Raw genomic sequence first — 19,138 nt, forward strand, 5'->3', positions numbered from 1 at the left:
CTGACGGTGGGGAGGGGGCAGTACAGGCTGATGCACAGGAGTTTCCCCTATTAGTTACACAGACAACACCAGAACCCCCTACTACAGGAGGCCAGCAGTCTACACAGGTCCCACAAGGACATCAGGATAATGGACCTGGTCATACCTCCTCTAGGAATGCCTGGAGCCGTGGCTCACCATCATTTAGACCAAACACCAGTTATTCCGGCCAGGCTTTTAAGAGGAGGAACTTGGTCAGGTTCAGGCATAGAGGTGCCAAGGAAGAACTGCCCAATAGGAGGTACATCATCAGAGAGCTGCTATCTAAGCAAATGGGTTTCCTGCCATCCAACATCCTGGCTGTGATAAACTTCCCGGACAGGCAGGTCTATGACACCAGTTTTAAGCTCATGTCTGACTTGGACCGCTTCTGGGCTAGCTTCACCATATTCGGAGAAGAAGAGGGTCGGAAAAAGTTCAGTTTATCCCCATCTTTAAGCCAGATACCATTAATGTGACCATCATCTTCTGGAATGAGTCGGTTCACCACTAGGATATTGTAGTTTGGCTGAGGAGACATTGTGACCTTATGTCAGAACTTCCCAAGACCAGGGATGAAGACGGTATCTGGACTGGGGGGGTGGAGGGTTTTGGTGAAGATTCATCAGCACCAAAATATTACACAACATCTGCCCAATTCTTTCTTCATTGGTCAGGACTCAGGAGAAGAGTGAATGTTTCTATGCGGGTCAGCCTAGATCAGTGATGGCTAACCTCCGGCACTGCAGCTGTGGTGAAACTACGACTCCCAGCATGCTCTCTTCATTTCTGTGGAGTTCTGAGAACAGCCAAGCAAGTGTGCATTTTGGGAGTCGTAGTTTTACCACAGCTGGAGTGCCGGAGGTTAGAAGAGGTTGCGTTGATATCAGGGTCATTGCCGACAGGGCCAGAGCTTCAACAGGACATACCACACAGTGATCCAGTACAAACCCAACCCTAGTCAGAAATTATTGAGGGGAATATGGAGGTGGTCACACAGGCTGTATACTCAGAGGCTGCCTCTTCTTCTGCTCCAGTGTCCACCACCGGAGAGGCTAAGCAGTCTAAGGCCTCATGCAGACTGCCGTTGTTTTGGTCCGCATCCGAGCCGCAGTTTCGGATGCGGACCATTCACTTCAATGGGGCCGCAAAAGATGCGGACAGCACTCCATGTGCTGTCCGCATCCGTTTCTCTGTTCCGTGGTCCGCCCAAAAAATATAACCTAACGGTCGTGTGCATGAGGCCTAAAATAAAGATAAGTCCAGCCATAAGCCTGAGGGAGAGTGGACAACTGTCCAAAAACCAAGGTGAAAGTGGACAGTAGACCAGATGGGACAATAACCGCCAATAGGTTCAGTGTCTTGTCTGAGTCAGACGCAAAGGCAGAAATGGAGAAAAAGTTAAAGCGTATGATGGGGACCCAAATTATGATCCTCCCTCTAAAAAGAGACCCATTCAAGTTGAGAGACAGTACGATTCAGACATGGAAACTGGTGGTGGTCAGCGGGAGTGCTCAGACTCTGATTTATGATGATGGGGTCAGTCTCTCTGTTTCTTGTACTTTGTTTTACTTTAATGGCTGATTTTTACCTTTAAAGTCATCTCAAGTACTGTAATGTGAATAGCATGAAAGTAAGCAGAACAAGGCATGCTGTGTATAAACATCTGAAGTATTTGGATGCTGATGTTTTCTTCTTGCTGAAGACCCATCTAAATACTTTGGGTCTTGTACGAGAGGCAGAGAGAGAATGGCGGTCCGGTCCTTCCTTTTGGTCACTGGCTGTGGAACCATATGCTGGGGTCTTCATACTGTTTAACACCAGGGATGTGACCATACATAGATTAACGAAGGTTTCGATGGGAAGATGTCTAGTCCTGGAGGTTACTATCCAAGGTAGAAGGCTCCGGCTCATCAATATCTATGGTTCGCAGACAGTGACTGAAAGGACCGACCTTTTTAATTAGGTAAAGCCATACCTGTTCACATCTGTTCCTGTGGTTATGGCGGGGGATTTTAATGCTGTTATGACACCCAGTGACAGACCTACTGGCAGACCCCTTACTAGAGACTCTAAGGTCCTGAACAGGATGATTCTTCAGGCTGGCCTGTTCGATGTGTTTGTGTGTGGTGGTAGAAAGCCAAAGTTTACCTATTCTTGTGCTGGCAGAAGCAGTCGGATAGACTTAGCTCTGGTGAGTCCTTCTGAAAATATTAGTTAGAGAAGGGAAAAAGTTGTCCCTTATTCTGACCACCTGGCCTCATATTTCTGTTTGGGAGCCACCAAGTGCCCTGATGTGGGCAGAGGCTTATGGAAACTCAACTCAAGTCTCTTGGATGATCCTTATGTCCAGAGCTGCATCCATTCCCTTCTTGAAGATCAGCTAGAGAGGGTGGATTTTTATGAAAACATGGCTGACTGGTGGGAGGACGTCAAGGATGAGATCAGATCCCTCTTAAAGTGACTGTCAGTCAAAAGAGGGAAGAGTAAGTATAGCCAGTATCTCAATCTGCAGAAATAATTGGAGTCACTGTATTCGGCAGATGGGGGGACCAAGAAAAGATTGACCGACTGAAATCTGAGATAAGGCAGTATGACTACAGCAGATACACCTCCATGGTTCTTGAACGGGATTATGGATCCTTAGGGTCACCTGATCCCTTTGAGAACTGCTAGGAGCGTGTGGTAAACAAAGTGGTCACAGGTCTCACTGTCTCTCACGGTGTTTTGCAGGAATCTCGGGAGGGTAACCTGGGGGTGGTGAGATCTTACTATACTGACTTATTTCCGAAGAAGGTTTTGGATAAAGAGAAGATGACTCAATTCTTGGAGGCAACTCCAGGCCCAGATACTAATGATTTGAACTTTTCTCCTTTAACAGCAGAATTGACGGTGGAGGAGGTTAAAGTGGTTATTGATTAATTATATCTGAAGAAGGCACCAGGTCCAGATAGTATAACAGCAGAATTTTATAAGAAATTCAGAGACCACTTGGCTCCAATCCTCGTGGACGTGTACAAAAATTGTCTAGAAAATCACCTGATGCCTCCATCCATGACTGGTGTCCGTGTTAATACTGCTGTCTAAAGGTTAGGAGCCTAGTGACATCAAGAAATGGAGGCTGATTGCCCTCTTGAATGTCGACAGGAAGATTCTGGCAATAATTCCGTTTTCTAGGATAGTCTGTTTTTCCCAGGCACTGTTGGCAGGCTGTCAGTTTGGCACCGTTTAAAGGGCGGAATATCTCTGGAGCAGTCATCTCGATAAGGGAGATGTTTGAGAGATATAAAGCTCTTCAGGGTGGGAGCTATATTGTTGGTCTTGACCAGGCTAAAGTCTTTGGCAGAGTAGACCATGAGTATCTATGGGCCACTTTGTCAAAGTACGGTATTTCGGGACAATTTATTGATTGGCTAAAACTTTGTATACAGAGGCTGTCAATGGTTGGCAGGGTGACATGTTCAGGGTTGAGGCAGGGGTGTGACAGGATTGCCTACTGAGTCCACTGCTGTATGTGTCTGCCTTAGACCCATTCCTGAGGTCACTGCAAGAGTGTCATTTTCAGGGGTGCCGGTCCCCCACTTCTTGCCTCTGAATGTTGTTGCCTACGCTGGTGATGTTACTGTGGTGATATCTGAACCTCATGAGGTGCAGATGTTGTCAGCAGCCACCAGAAGCTACTCGAAGGCCTCAGAGTCTCTGGTCAAGCTTTTTGGAAACTGATTTCTGTTCCAGAGTTTGATCTGCCACAATTTGCGAAAGCCTCCACCATATGTTATGGGAGAACAGGTTGAAGGAGAGAGGATGGGCTGGATATGATAAATCCAAGGGTGTTCTTTGACTCCATGTTTCTAAAAGTTAATTTTGGTGACTTGGACTCAAATAATAATCCTGTGGGTGAACAGTGTCAGGGACTGTATATTGCCTTTTACAGAATCTTGGGTACCAGGCGGGAGTCTCAAGAGGAAGAGATGGACGCAGGACTACCTCCCCCAGTACTATGCCCTGAAGTGTGTCAGAAAGTGGAGGCCAAAGAAGTCTTTCACAGGGAGTAAGACAAGGAAAAACTGTACATTAAGATATGCAGGAATTTCTTTTGCTCTCCACTCACTCTGAGGGATTGTCCGACCACCACAATGCAGGAAAGTCTTAGGTTCTTCAATGGGAAACGACTCCCCGCTAAACTGTATGACATTGCCTGGTTGTCACTACATGGGAGGCTCTTTGATAGAGGTAACCTAAAATACTTGACTCAGTCAGATAGGAAGTGTACCCTGGGATCTCCACAAGAGGAGACGATGGAACAGTTCATAATGGACTGCTGGGGAGAGAGAAAAATATGGAGGGAAGTGTCTGACAACTTAAAGATCTCAAGGTTGCAGTTCCAGAAATGCTGTATCCTGAGATTATCTATGGTGTTCCATCTACTAATGGTAATATCGACAGGGGAACAATGTACCTCATAATAACAACCATTCAGTATTATCATTGGCATGCAAGAACTCGGGTGTCCGTGCACAGCGAGACTTTCCAACATATGACCGCAGTCAGCTAAATAATGTCTGAGCTCAGGTGGGTAAAATCATTAGAGATTAAGAGGAACCATAAAAACAGGAAGTTATGGAGAATTGTATATCTGGATTAAAAATGATTATCCCATTTTTCAGTTAGCATTATATATATATATATATATATATATATATATATATAATATTTTTTTCCCCTTCTTCAACAGGTTAATTGTTTTATTGTGTTTTCCACAATAGATAAATCATTGTATGAGCTCTGAATGTGATTTCTGTTTTGAACTGATGGATACATTTTGTTTCATTTAATTGTATTTGTTTTGTTTTTTACAATAAAAATTGCCTCCTATGTACAAGAATAAAACTACTACAATACAGCCCCCTACTGTATGTACAAGAATATAACTACTATAATACTGCCTCCTATGTACAAGAATATAACTACTATAATACTGCCCCCTACTGTATGTACAGGAATATAACTACAATAATACTGCCTCCTATGTACAAGAATATCATTACTATAATACTGCCTCCTATGTACAAGAACATAACTGCTATAATACTGCCTCCTATGTACAAGAATATAACTACAATAATACTGCCTCCTATGTACAAGAATATAACTACTATAATACAGCCCCCTACTGTATGTACAAGAACATAACTGCTATAATACTGCCCCCTATGTACAAGAATATAACTGCTATAATACTTCCCCTATATACAGGAATTCTATAATCTTAGGTGCTTCCTGTTCTGTAAGGAACGCTCCATACAGTTTGTCTTGCAGTCAGTGTCTCCCCACTACAGGGCCTCTGACACTAGGGTACTCGATGCCGTCACTCTGAGGTAGCGGTCTGCAGTCCTGAGTTGGATATTACCAGTATAGGAATAGCTCCCCTCCATCACTAATTTCCCATGACAGTGAACAGTATGTGGGTTACACTGAGTCCTGCGCTGCTGAGTGCGGATGTTACATTTCTCTATTCTCAGTTTCCACAATCCCCACTGACACGCGGAGTCGCTGAGCCCGGACTATTTGTGGCAAAGAGAAAACCTCTTGGCATCATCAGAGGCAAAGAGTAATAACGTGCTGAGGAGGGACTGAGATCTGCAGAAGACCCGGCCATTACCATAGCGAGACTGGACTGGGTATAATGGTTTATCGCCATTAGGAAAGGGAAGTAGCCGGGCTCATTAAGCTTAATTAGTGCATAATGAACGGTTCTGCAGCTATGTAATATATTGATATGCTTTGTGTTTCGATTCTTCACCATTTTAAGACCTCTGCTTGCTGTTTGTAAATGTAAACATTCTTCCAGAGCCTGTTCTGCTCACACAGGTTTCTTACATTACATCTGTCCATGCAATCCCCTGCCACAAATCCTTCCCCTGTTCTAATCTGCAGTCTCACAACGCTTCCTGACACATTGTAACTAACTATTTCCTGACGACCACATTTTAAAGAGAATAGTACATCTTAATAGGCTTGCCCCAGTTCAGAAAACCCATTGGTGCCATTTTGGGGATACATATGACTTCTCCGATCCCAAAAGTGAGAGCCGAGCACAGCTCTATACTAGTACAGTTGCTGAGTGTTAACTACCTGCCTACTGTGACACACTGTTACAGTGCTCAGTGGGAAAGAGTAGTAAATATGGTATGTATGTTAAACAGGCATGCAATGGCACCATGTAAATGCAGCTTGTTCGCTGTTCATGGCAGGACACTGTGACTTGGTGGGACCTGCACTTATTGAAGATTTATGGCATACCCTATTGATATACCATACATCTGCACAGCATCTTTAACCACTTCAGCCCCGCTAGCTGAAACCCCCTTCATGACCAGAGCACTTTTTACACTTCGGCACTACACTACTTTCACCGTTTATCGCTCGGTCATGCAACTTACCACCCAAATGAATTTTACCTCCTTTTCTTCTCACTAATAGAGCTTTCATTTGGTGGTATTTCATTGCTGCTGACATTTTTTGTTATTAATCAAAATGTAATGATTTTTTTGCAAAAAAATGACATTTTTCACTTTCAGCTGTAAAATTTTGCAAAAAAAACGACATCCATATATACATTTTTCGCTAAATTTATAGTTCTACATGTCTTTGATAAAAAAAAATATGTTTGGGCAAAAAAAAAAAAATGGTTTGGGTAGTTATACTGCCCTGGCAATTTAGGGGCCCAAATGTGTGAGAAGTACTTTGCAATCAAAATGTGTAAAAAATGGCCTGCGAAATCCGAAAGGTGCACTTTGGAATATGCGCCCCTTTGCCCACCTTGGCTGCAAAAAAGTGTCACACATCTGGTATCGCCGTACTCAGGAGAAGTTGGGGAATGTGTTTTGGGGTGTCATTTTACATATACCCATGCTGGATGAGAGAAATATCTTGGCAAAAGACAACTTTTCCAATTTTTTTATACAAAGTTGGCATTTGACCAAGATATTTCTCTCACCCAGCATGGGTATATGTAAAATGACACCCCAAAACACATTCCCCAACTTCTCCTGAGTACGGCGATACCAGATGTGTGACACTTTTTTGCAGCCTAGATGCGCAAAGGTGCCCAAATTCCTTTTAGGAGGGCATTTTTAGACATTTGGATCCCAGACTTCTTCTCACACTTTCGGGCCCCTAAAAAGCCAGGGCAGTATAAATACCCCACTTTGGAAAGAAGACACCCCAAGGTATTCAATGAGGGGCCTGGCGAGTTCATCAAATTTATTTTTTTTTTTGCATAAGTTAGCGGTAATTGATTTATTTTTTTTGGTTTTTTTTTCTCACAAAGTCTCACTTTCCGCTAACTTAGGACAAAAATTTCAATCTTTCATGGACTCAATATGCCCCTCACGGAATACCTTGGGGTGTCTTCTTTCCGAAATGGGGTCACATGTGGGGTATTTATACTGCCCTGGCATTTGAGGGGCCCTAAAGCGTGAGAAGAAGTCTGGAATATGGTGAGTTCATGTGAGATTTTATTTTTTGACACAAGTTAGTGGAATATGAGACTTTGTAAGAAAAAACAAACCCAAAAAATATATATTTCCGCTAACTTGGGCCAAAAAAATGTCTGAATGGAGCCTTACAGGGGGGGTGATCAATGACAGGGGGGTGATCACCCATATAGACTCCCTGATCACCCCCCTGTCATTGATCACCCCCCTGGTAAGGCTCCATTCAGACGTCCGTATGATTTTTACGGATCCATGGATGCATAGATCGGATCCATGGATACATGGATCGGATCCGCAAAACACATGCGGACGTCTGAATGGAGCCTTACAGGGGGGTGATCAATGACAGGGGGTGATCAGGGAGTGTATATGGGTGATCACCCCCCTGTCATTGATCACCCCCCTGTAAGGCTCCATTCAGACGTCCGTATGATTTTTACGGATACATGGATACATGGATCGGATCCGCAAAACACATGCGGACGTCTGAATGGAGCCTTACAGGGAGGTGATCAATGACAGGGGGTGATCAGGGAGTGTATATGGGTGATCACCCCCCTGTCATTGATCACCCCCCTGTAAGGCTCCATTCAGACGTCCGTATGATTTTTACGGATCCATGGATACATGGATCGGATCCGCAAAACACATGCGGACGTCTGAATGGAGCCTTACAGGGGGGTGATCAATGACAGGGGGTGATCAGGGAGTGTATATGGGATGATCACCCCCCTGTAAGGCTCCATTCAGACGTCCGCATGTGTTTTGCGGATCCGATCCATGGATCCGTAAAAATCATACGGACGTCTGAATGGAGCCTTACAGGGGGGTGATCAATGACAGGGGGTGATCAGGGAATCTATATGGGTGATCACCCGCCTGTCATTGATCACCCCCCTGTAAGGCTCCATTCAGACGTCCGCATGTGTTTTGCGGATCCGATCCATGTATCCATGGATCCGTAAAAATCATACGGACGTCTGAATGGAGCCTTACAGGGGGGTGATCAATGACAGGGGGGTGATCAATGACAGGGGGTGATCAGGGAATCTATATGGGTGATCACCCGCCTGTCATTGATCACCCCCCTGTAAGGCTCCATTCAGACGTCCGTATGTGTTTTGGTGTTTTGCGGATCCGATCCATGTATCTGTGGATCCGTAAAAATCATACGGACGTCTGAACGGAGCCTGACAGGGGGGTGATCAATGACAGGGGGGTGATCAATGACAGGGGGGTGATCAATGACAGGGGGGGTGATCAGGGAGTTTATATGGGGTGATCAGGGGTTTAAAAGGGGTTAATAAGTGACGGGGGGGTGTAGTGTAGTGTGGTGTTTGGTGCGACTTTACTGACCTACCTGTGTCCTCTGGTGGTCGATCCTAACAAAAGGGACCACCAGAGGACCAGGTAGTAGGTATATTAGACGCTGTTATCAAAACAGCATCTAATATACCTGTTAGGGGTTAAAAAAAATCACATCTCCAGCCTGCCAGCGAGCGATCGCCGCTGGCAGGCTGGAGATCCACTCGCTTACCTTCTGTTCCTGTGAGCGCGCGCGCCTGCGTGCGCGCGTTCACAGGAAATCTCGGGTATCGCGAGATGACGCGCCGATGCGTCCAGGAGGAGTAAATCAACCACCTCCCGGATGCATCAGCGCGTTAGGCGGTCGGGAGGTGGTTAAAAGCTATGTACACCTTTGGGGGCAATTTTTTTTAATTATTGCATTGTACTTAGTTTGAGCTAAGATCTTCTTTTTTTCAATTGGTCTTTATTAAAAATATGGACTCCTTTTTTTGTGTACAGAGCTGACATGCTCTACTGGCTGCCTGTAGATTTTCTGTCTTTTCCGTCATTTGGGGAGCTGACGGGCTCCTTATCTCTGACATTATAAACACTCATTATAGCTCAGCTCTTATCTTACTGATAAGAATGTGGCTTAAATAGGTGTCTATGATAAAGTAGTTTAGAAATAAGGGTTATTAGAGGCACAAAGTGAAAGTACCAGTCGCACAGTTAGAAAAACAATTAACCCTTTGTGACAGAATGGCTCAATATTTTTAATAAAGGCCAGTTGAAAATATATTTAGCTAAAAATGAGTAAAATTCAATAATAAACAAAAATTGGTGTACTTTACATACCCTTTAATTACTATAGATTGGTGTGAAAGTAGAGTGGCCACTTGCTTTCCCCTAACAAGCCAGACATTGTAGGCCACAATGGCCCTAAGCCAGGTCCGCCGCTACCGGGGAAGAAAAAGAACCTGAAGACCGTCAAGTGAGCTGCGGACCGAGAGAAGTGCTTCTCTCCCCCTCAGTCTGTCACAGAGAGTCATGTCAGCTGGCTCTAGGTACTGACTGGGGGTGAGAGAAGCCTCAGTCAGTCAATTTGTTTCTGCAGTTCACAATGCTGCTGTCTGAGAGTGATGCCACATTAAAGGCGGACAATTCTGTGTCTGTCCAGGCCCTGCGCCAGATGGAGGACAGGGAGCCAGAAAACCGGATGTCCGACTTAAAACCGGACGTCTGGCCAACCTGTGTGAAGATAACACAGTTCTGAGGTCTTTGTGAAGTCTACAGTGACTTGCTCAAAGTAATTCTCACTTGTTTGTAGCACCATTCCATCACCAGGGGTGAATAGTAACTAATAAGCATAAAGCGCCACCTAGAATGAACTGCACCCAAAACGTTTCTGTGCCTTGACTGTGAAACCATACGCATTTATATACGAAAACTAAGAATCTTCTGTTTAACCAATACCGGCTGCAACCGTTTTTTTGAAGGGGAACCGTTACCGAATACCTTACATGATAGCCCTTACCTGTACTGTTACGCTGCAACAAACCATCAGCTGTTTAGAAAAACCTACTTTTAAATTCCCTTATGTTAAACTCTATATTAATGTAGGAGGTTACCTCATTCAGGATCATCATGTATTACCCAGAACAGTGAGTGTCTACAAAGAGTGGCTTTCGCATGGAGGACCCAGAATTCCAATACATTACCTAGACAGCTAATTTCAGTGAGCACGGTGCAGTTCTTCATTTCACCTGTGGTGGTGCTGCATGGAAGTTGAACACTTGCTGCCAGGTTCTCCCAACCATTTTTCCCACAGAGGACATCCTATGATCAGCGTATCATCAGGAGACCCTTCTAACAAAAAGGTATAGTCCAAAGCAGACCACCCCTTTAATGCACTCTGTGTAGACGGCGCCATCCTGAAGCAGATGCAAGCTTAGGCCCCACATTCCTAACCCTGAAAACCCTTCACCAATTCTGAACTTATACAAAGGATGATGACTCTAGTCATGTACAAATAGTACAAATGGAGTGGAGAGATTGTTTTAAGTCATCCATGACTAATGTCTGATTAGTTACTATGGGTTTTGGCTCTTACTCATATCTGTGCATAAGCCCAGGAAAAACATAAGTTGTATGACATTTTCTGTAATCCTTGCATAATAGGATTTTTTTTTTCTGAAAAATATCCACTTCCCTGTTCAGCCCACAGGTGGCGCCCTCATAGCAGCAATCTTTGTTTCTAGGCTTGGGAGCTATCTAGTGTTGCCTGGTATGTCTTGGAGAAAGGATTTTAAATATGCCATGTGGGATTTACAAGTAAAGAATAAAAAAAATAACTCCTCCTGAATTCTGATCTTTTTTCCATTTGACCTAATTTTATAAAACTGGTTTATATCCATCTGCTGGTTACACTGGAGACTGGAGTGTGCTCCTTGTCCCTGAGGCAGATTCAAATATGAAATATGTAGTAAGTATAGGCTCGGGGAATGATTCCCAAAGAGATTAGTTATTACAGGGCCACTAGGCAGCACTCAGGTTGGGGGCCCCAGCTCCAATTACATTTCCAAACATGACCACTTGTTAGACAGCAACTATTTATAATATAACATGTACATGGGACAATGTTCCTGGACAGATCAATTTCTTATAGGAGTTTAATTAAACTTTAATAGTGATGAAATATGCTCAGCATCAGTTATTATTCTTGGATCAGTTGGGGTCCGAACCACCAGTATCAACTGTATTTTTATGCCTCCATTTTTTCAAATACACATAGTTACAGTACATGACAAATTCTAGCTCTCTGCAGCCACCACTAGAGGGAGCTCTGCTTTATGCTGTTTACATATTGAACAGTAATGCAGTAAGCTCCTCAGTAAGGCTACTTTCACACTGGCATTTCTGGGTCCGCTTGTGAGATCCGTTTCAAGGCTCTCACAAGCAGCCCAAAACGGATCAGTTCAGCCCCAATGCATTCTTAATGGTTAATGGATCCGTTCAAAATGCATCAGTTTGGCTATGTTTGGTCTCCATTCAACTTTTGAGGCGGACACTAAAATGCAGCTTGCAGCGTTTTGGTGTCCGCCTGATGATGCGGAGCCAAACAGATCCGTCCTGACTTACATGTAAGTCAATGGGGACGGATCCGTTTTCACTGCCACAATATGGTGCAATTGAAAAAAGATCCGTCCCCCATTGACTTTCAATGTAAGTCAAGACGGATCCGACTTTTTTTTTAAAATTAATAATGCAAACAGATCCGTTATGAACGGATACAAGAGTTTGCATTATCGGTGCGGATCGGTCTGTGCAGATACAAGACGGATCCGCACCGAACGCATGTGTGAAAGGTGCCTAAGCAGTGGCGACTGCAGGTTTATAGTATTTTAGGATATAACTGATGTGTTGCTGCTAAAAGGGGACAGTGCTAAAAAGTGTCATTCAACTTTCTCACACTTCTGAATGGAATTTTTTTTATTATTTATGCAATGATTTGGAAATGTAAGGGCATAAAACATTATTTTCCAGATCTGTCGTTTTAGGATTCTAAGAGGAATGACAATTATAAAAGCAGCCGCAACAAGTAAAGTACTGATTAGGCTCTGTTCACATATGTATCAGAGGCTTCCATCTTATTTGATGGGAAAAATAATGCAGCATACCATGCTAGTATCAAAATGATGGCCATGTTAACACATCAAAACAAATACTACAACACAGATCTGACTTAAAGGGGTATTCCAGTTGTTTGAAATTATCCCCTATTCACAGGTCGGGTATGCGCATGGCCACTCTATTCATTTCTATGGCAGTTCTGAAGGTGGCTAAGTACAAAGCTTGGCTATCTCCGGAATTCCCACAAAAATGAATGGAGCGGCCCGACCGGCCACTCCGTTCATTTCAGGTGGGCTGCAGTGGGTATGGGGACCTTGTTCTCGTGATCGGTGGGGTCCCAACGGTAGGACCCCTACCAATCTAAAAGTTATCTCATCCTGTGAATAAGGCATAATTTCAAATAACCGGAATACCCCTTTAATTTTATATCACATGACTCGTGATAATGCTGCCATTTTGTGGTGTGTCCATATTTCAACATAGAGGCACCGCCTTAAAGGGTTTTTCCAAGATAACTATGGCTTTTAGAAATTATGCTAATGAATTTTCTCACCTCATGTACATCTTCCCCATGCAAATCCCTCTGGTTTGTTTACATCCTGTATGCAGCACTTCCTGTTCCTGTATCCAATTAAACCCATGATGCACTTCTCCTTTCTGTGACACTCCCCTATCACTGCCCCTAACAACACCAAGCTAGTTTATAGCTCCTCCCACCCAGCTAGTTACATAGACACTGCCCCTAACAACATCCAGCTAGTTTATAGCTCCTCCCACCCAGCTAGTTATAGACACTCCCCTATCACTGCTCCTGTTGCTGCTTTTACACATCCATAGACATAACATCATAGAAAATAAGAAACAGCTGCATGGACATGGTCATGTGACCACAGTCCAGGATAAAAGATAGTAGTAATAAAGTTCAAAGAAATACATTACACAATTCCAGCTACAGTGGTGCTTGAATGTTTATGAACCTTTCAGAATTTTCTATATTTCTGCAGAAATTTGACCTAAAATACATCAGATTTGTACAACAAGTCCTAAAAGTAGATAAAGATAACCAAATCAAGTAAATGAGTCAAAAAATACTAGACTTGGTCATTTATTTATTGAGGAAAATTATCCAATATCTCATACAGTATATGTGAGTGGCATAAGTATATGTACTTTTAGGATTAGCAGGTAATTTGAAGGTGAAATTAGAGTCAGGTGTTTTGAATCAATGGGATGACAATCGGATGAGTGGGTGACCCTTTTTATTTTATTTTTAAGAATTGGGATCTTTGTGGAAGTATTTCATGGTACGAGCAAAGGAAATTTCTGAGGACCTCAAAAGAAGGGTTGTTAATGCTCATCGGGCTGGAAAAGGTTATAAAACCATCTCTATAGAGTTTGGAGTCCACTTATCCAGAGTCAGACAGGCTGTGTACTAATGGAGTAAATTCAAGACAATTATTACCCTCTCCAGGAGTGGTCAACCAACAAAGATAACACCAAGAGTAAGGTGTGTAATAGTCCACAAGGCCACAAAGGAACCCAAGGTAACCTCTAAACAAATAAAGGCCTTTCTCACATCAGCTAATGTAAATGTCCATGAATCCACCATCAGGAAGACACTGAACAACAATAGTATGTATGGCAGGATTGAAAGGAAAAAGCCACTGCTCTCCAAAAAGAACATTGCTGCCCATCTGCAGTTTGGTAAAGATCACCTGGATAACCCAGGAGACTATTGGAACAATATTTGTGGATGGATGAAACCAAAATATAACTTTTTGGTTTAAATGAGAAGCATTATGGTTGGAGAAAGGAAAACACTTCATCCCAGCATAAAAACCTCATCCCATCTGTGAAACACAATGGTGGTTAGATGGTTTGAGCCTGTTTTGCTGCATCTGGGCCACGAGGAAACTATGAATTCTGACTTATACCAGCAAATTCCAAAGGAAACGTCAGGACATCTGTCTGTGAGCTAAATCTTAAGACCATGTGGGTCATGCAGCAAGTCAACAACCCTAAGTACACAAGTCTTTCAACCAAAGAATGGTTAAAGAAGAATAAAGTTAAAGGGGTTGTCTTACTTCGGTAAGTGACATTTATCATGTAGAGAAAGTTCATACGAGCTACTTACTAATGTATTGTTATTATCCATATTGCTTCCTTTGCTGGCTGGATTCATTTTTTCTATCAGATTATACACTGCTCATTTACATGGTTACAGACCACCCTGCAATTCATCAGCAGTGGTCGTGTTTGCACAATTCAGGAAAAAGCACTAGCCTATGTGCACTCCCATGGTCCCACCCACCAGAGAGGCTGACTTTTTTTTTTTCTATAGTGTGAAGGCATGACTACCACTGATGGATTACAGGGTGGTCTGTAACCATGGAAACGAGCAGTGTATAATGTGATGGAAAAATGAATCCAGCCAGCAAAGGAAACAATATGGATAATAACAATACATTAGTAAGTGTCTTGTATTAACTTTCTTTACATGATACATTCCACTTACTGAAGTGAGACAACCCTTTCAAGTTTTTGAATGGCCAAGTCAAAACCTGACCTTAATCCAATAGAAATGTTGTGGAAGGACCTGAAGCGAGCAGTTCATGGGAGGAAGCCCACCAACATAGGAGGGTTGAAGTTGTTTTGTATAGAGTAACAGGATACAATTCCCCCAATCTGATGTGAAGGACTAATCAACAATTACCAGAAAACATTCCACGCGCAATCTCCGATCCTCACAAGATCTCCTTCTCTCATCTCCTCTTATCACCTCTTTCCACAATCGCCTCCAAGATTTCTCCCGTGCATCCCCCACACTCTGGAACTCGCTACCCCAACATATCAGACTCTCACCTACAGTGGAATCCTTCAAAAGAAACCTGAAAACCCACCTCTTCAGACAAGCCTACAACCAGTGACCCTGCTGCCTCTATACCGCCATGACCAACTTCACCCGCACCTACTGTGTCCTTCTCCCATACCATGTAGATTGTAAGCCCTCAAGGGCCAGGCCCTCTCTCCTTCTGTACCAGTCTGTAACTGGTCTTGTTCATGCTTAGTGAAATTGTCTGTATTATGTATGTACCCTGCTTATCATATATACAGCGCCATGGAATGAATGGCGCTATAATAATAATAATATTTAGTTGCAGTTATTCCTGCACAAGGAGGTCACACCAGATACTGGAGGCAAAGGTTCACATACATTTGCCACTCACAAACATGTGATACTGGATCATTTTCCTCAATAAATAAATGACCAAGTCTAATATTTTTGAATCATTTTTTTTATTTGGTTATCTTCATCTACTTTTAGGATCGAAAAAAAAAAATCTAGAAAATTCTGAAAGGTTCGCAAACTTCCAAGTACCACGGTACCTTCATAAATGATTATTTTAAAGAACGATGATGCTACCAGAAAACCTCTTTAAGAAACAAGTAAGGATTCCCCTAAATGTCTGATATGTTGAGAAGGAATGATTGAGGAGCAGGCATCAGGGCAAACTGCGGAGCCCAGGCCTGACACAAACCTCTGCTGCTGTCACTTTGTGATGCAGGGACATGAGGAGATGCTGGACGGGTTGGTGCGGCTGTGTGGGCGTCCTGTCAGCTCTCATCAGCCGCCTCCTCTCTTTATAATGTTCTGCCAAGGGAGGATTCTGCACCAACCCTGCAAAAACCATCAGTACTTGATTCATGGTGGCAAAACTACTGCAGTGCCCAGCTCTATGCCAGTCCAGGTGGAAATCCCTATAAATGGTGACTGGTTCTGCCTTGTAAGAAGTCAAAAATTGACTAATCAGTTCTTTTTTGGACACAATATAAAGGCTACCAAGTTAAGGAATGGACAAAAGGGGCAAGTGCGCAGCTTTAAGTGATAGCACAAGCTGGTCATCTTGCTGGCAGTTGTATTATTTGGGTACTACCATATGGTTCTGTTATGTGATCACTGTTGTGAAGCACTGTTGTTCTGGCACATTAAGGGGCTGATCGGATTTCACTGGGGGAGTGGGGACATGGATGGGCTGATCTGATGTCACTGGGGGACGTGGAGAGGCTGATCTGATGGCACTGGGGGAATGGGGGACATGGAGGGGCTGATCTGATGGCACTGGGGGAATGGGGGACATGGAGGGGCTGATCAGATGGCACTGGGGGAGTAGGGGACATGGAGGGGCTGATCGGATTTCACTGGGGGAGTGGGGACATGGATGGGCTGATCAGATGACACTGGGGGACATGGAGGGGCTGATCTGATGGCACTGGGGGACATGGAGGGGCTGATCTGATGGCACTGGGGGACATGGAGGGGCTGATCTGATGGCACTGGGGGACATGGAGGGGCTGGTCTGATGGCACTGGGGACATGGAGGGGCTGGTCTGATGGCACTGGGGGACATGGAGGGGCTGATCTGATGGCACTGGGGGAATGGGGGACATGGAGGGGCTGATCAGATGGCACTGGGGGAGTAGGGGACATGGAGGGGCTGATCGGATTTCACTGGGGGAGTGGGGACATGGATGGGCTGATCAGATGACACTGGGGGACATGGAGGGGCTGATCAGATGACACTGGGGGACATGGAGGGGCTGATCTGATGGCACTGGAGGAAATGGAGGGGCGGATCTGATGGCACTGGGGGACATGAAGGGGCTGATCTGATGACACTGGGGGAGTGGGGGACATGGAGGGGCTGATCTGATGGCACTGGGGGACATGGAGGGGTTGATCTGATGGCACTGGGGGACATGGAGGGGCTGATCTGATGGCACTGGGAGACATGGAGGGGCTGATCTGATGGCACTGGGGGGAAATGGAGGAGCTGATCTGATGACACTGGGGGACATGGAGGGGCTGATCTGATGGCATTGGGGGACATGGAGGGGCTGATCTGATGGCACTGGAGGAAATGGAGGGGCTTATCTGATGGCACTTGGGGACATGGAGGGGCTGATCTGATGGCACTGGGGGACATGGAGGGCCTGATCTGATGGCACTGAGGGACATGGAGGGGCTGATCTGATGGCACTGGGGGACATGGAAGGGCTGATCTGATGGCACTGGGGGAAATGGAGGGGCTGATCTGATGGCACTGGGAGACATGGAGGGGCTGGTCTGATGGCACTGGGGGAATGGGGGACATGGAGGGGCTGGTCTGATGGCACTGGGGGAATGGGGGACATGGAGGGGCTGATCTGATGGGAATGGGGGACATGGAGGGGCTAATCTGATGGCACTGGGGGAATGGGGGCCATGGAGGGGCTGATCAAATGGCACTGGGGGAGTATGGGACATGGAGGGGCTGTCCGGATTTCACTGGGGGAGTGGGGACATGGAGGGGCTGATCTGATTTCACTGGGGGAGTGAGGACATGGAGGGGCTGATCTGATGACACTGGGGGACATGGAGGGACTGATCTGATGGCATTGGGGGACATGGAGGGGCTGATCTGATGGCACTGGGGGACATGGAGGGGCTGATCTGATGGCACTGGGGGACAGGTAGGGGCTGATCTGATGGCACTGGGGGACATGGAGGGGCTGATCTGATGGCACTGGGGACATGGAGGGGCTGGTCTGATGGCACTGGGGACATGGAGGGGCTGGTCTGATGGCACTGGGGGAATGGGGGACATGGAGGGGCTGATCTGATGGCACTGGGGGAATGGGGGAAATGGAGGGGCTGATCAGATGGCACTGGGGGAGTAGGGGACATGGAGGGGCTGATCGGATTTCACTGGGGGAGTGGGGACATGGATGGGCTGATCTGATGACACTGGCGGACATAGAGGGGCTGATCTGATGGCATTGGGGGACATGGAGGGGCTGATCAGATGGCACTGGGGGAGTAGGGGACATGGAGGGGCTGATCGGATTTCACTGGGGGAGTGGGGACATGGATGGGCTGATCTGATGACACTGGCGGACATAGAGGGGCTGATCAGATGGCACTGGGGGACATGGAGGGGCTGATCTGATGGCACTGGGGGAGTGGGGGACATGGAGGGGCCGATCTGATGGCACTGGGGGACATGGAAGGGCTGATCTGATGGCACTGGGGGAAATGGAGGGGCTGATCTGATGGCACTGGGGGAGTGGGGGACATGGAGGGGCTGATCTGATGGCTCTGGGGGACATGACAGGGCTGATCTGATGGCACTGGAGGAGTGGGGATGTGGAGGGGCCGATCTGATCGCACTGGGGGAATGGGGGACATGGAGGGGATGATCTGATGGCACTGGGGGAGTAGGGGACATGGAGGGGCTGATCGGATTTCACTGGGGGAGTGGGGACATGGATGGGCTGATCTGATGACACTGGCGGACATAGAGGGGCTGATCAGATGGCACTGGGGGACATGGAGGGGCTGATCTGATGGCACTGGGGGAGTGGGGGACATGGAGGGGCCGATCTGATGGCACTGGGGGACATGGAAGGGCTGATCTGGTGGCACTGGGGGAAATGGAGGGGCTGATCTGATGGCACTGGGGGAGTGGGGGACATGGAGGGGCTGATCTGATGGCACTGGGGGACATGGAAGGGCTGATCTGATGGCACTGGGGGAATGGGGGACATGGAGGGGCTGATCTGATGGCACTGGGGGAATGGGGGACATGGAGGGGCTGATCAGATGGCACTGGGGGAGTAGGGGACATGGAGGGGCTGATCGGATTTCACTGGGGGAGTGGGGACAT

At 45.8% G+C, this 19,138-nt stretch overlaps 1 protein-coding gene across 1 annotated transcript in view; it reads right to left on the reverse strand.

Annotated features, from left to right (window-relative positions):
* The window catches only part of SYN3 (synapsin III), a 333,478-nt gene that overhangs the window by 262,315 nt on the left and 52,025 nt on the right, over positions 1-19,138 (reverse strand). The window lies entirely within an intron of this gene.

Source organism: Bufo gargarizans, chromosome 2, assembly GCF_014858855.1.
Source record: "Bufo gargarizans isolate SCDJY-AF-19 chromosome 2, ASM1485885v1, whole genome shotgun sequence".
Classification (NCBI taxonomy): Eukaryota; Metazoa; Chordata; class Amphibia; order Anura; family Bufonidae; genus Bufo; species Bufo gargarizans.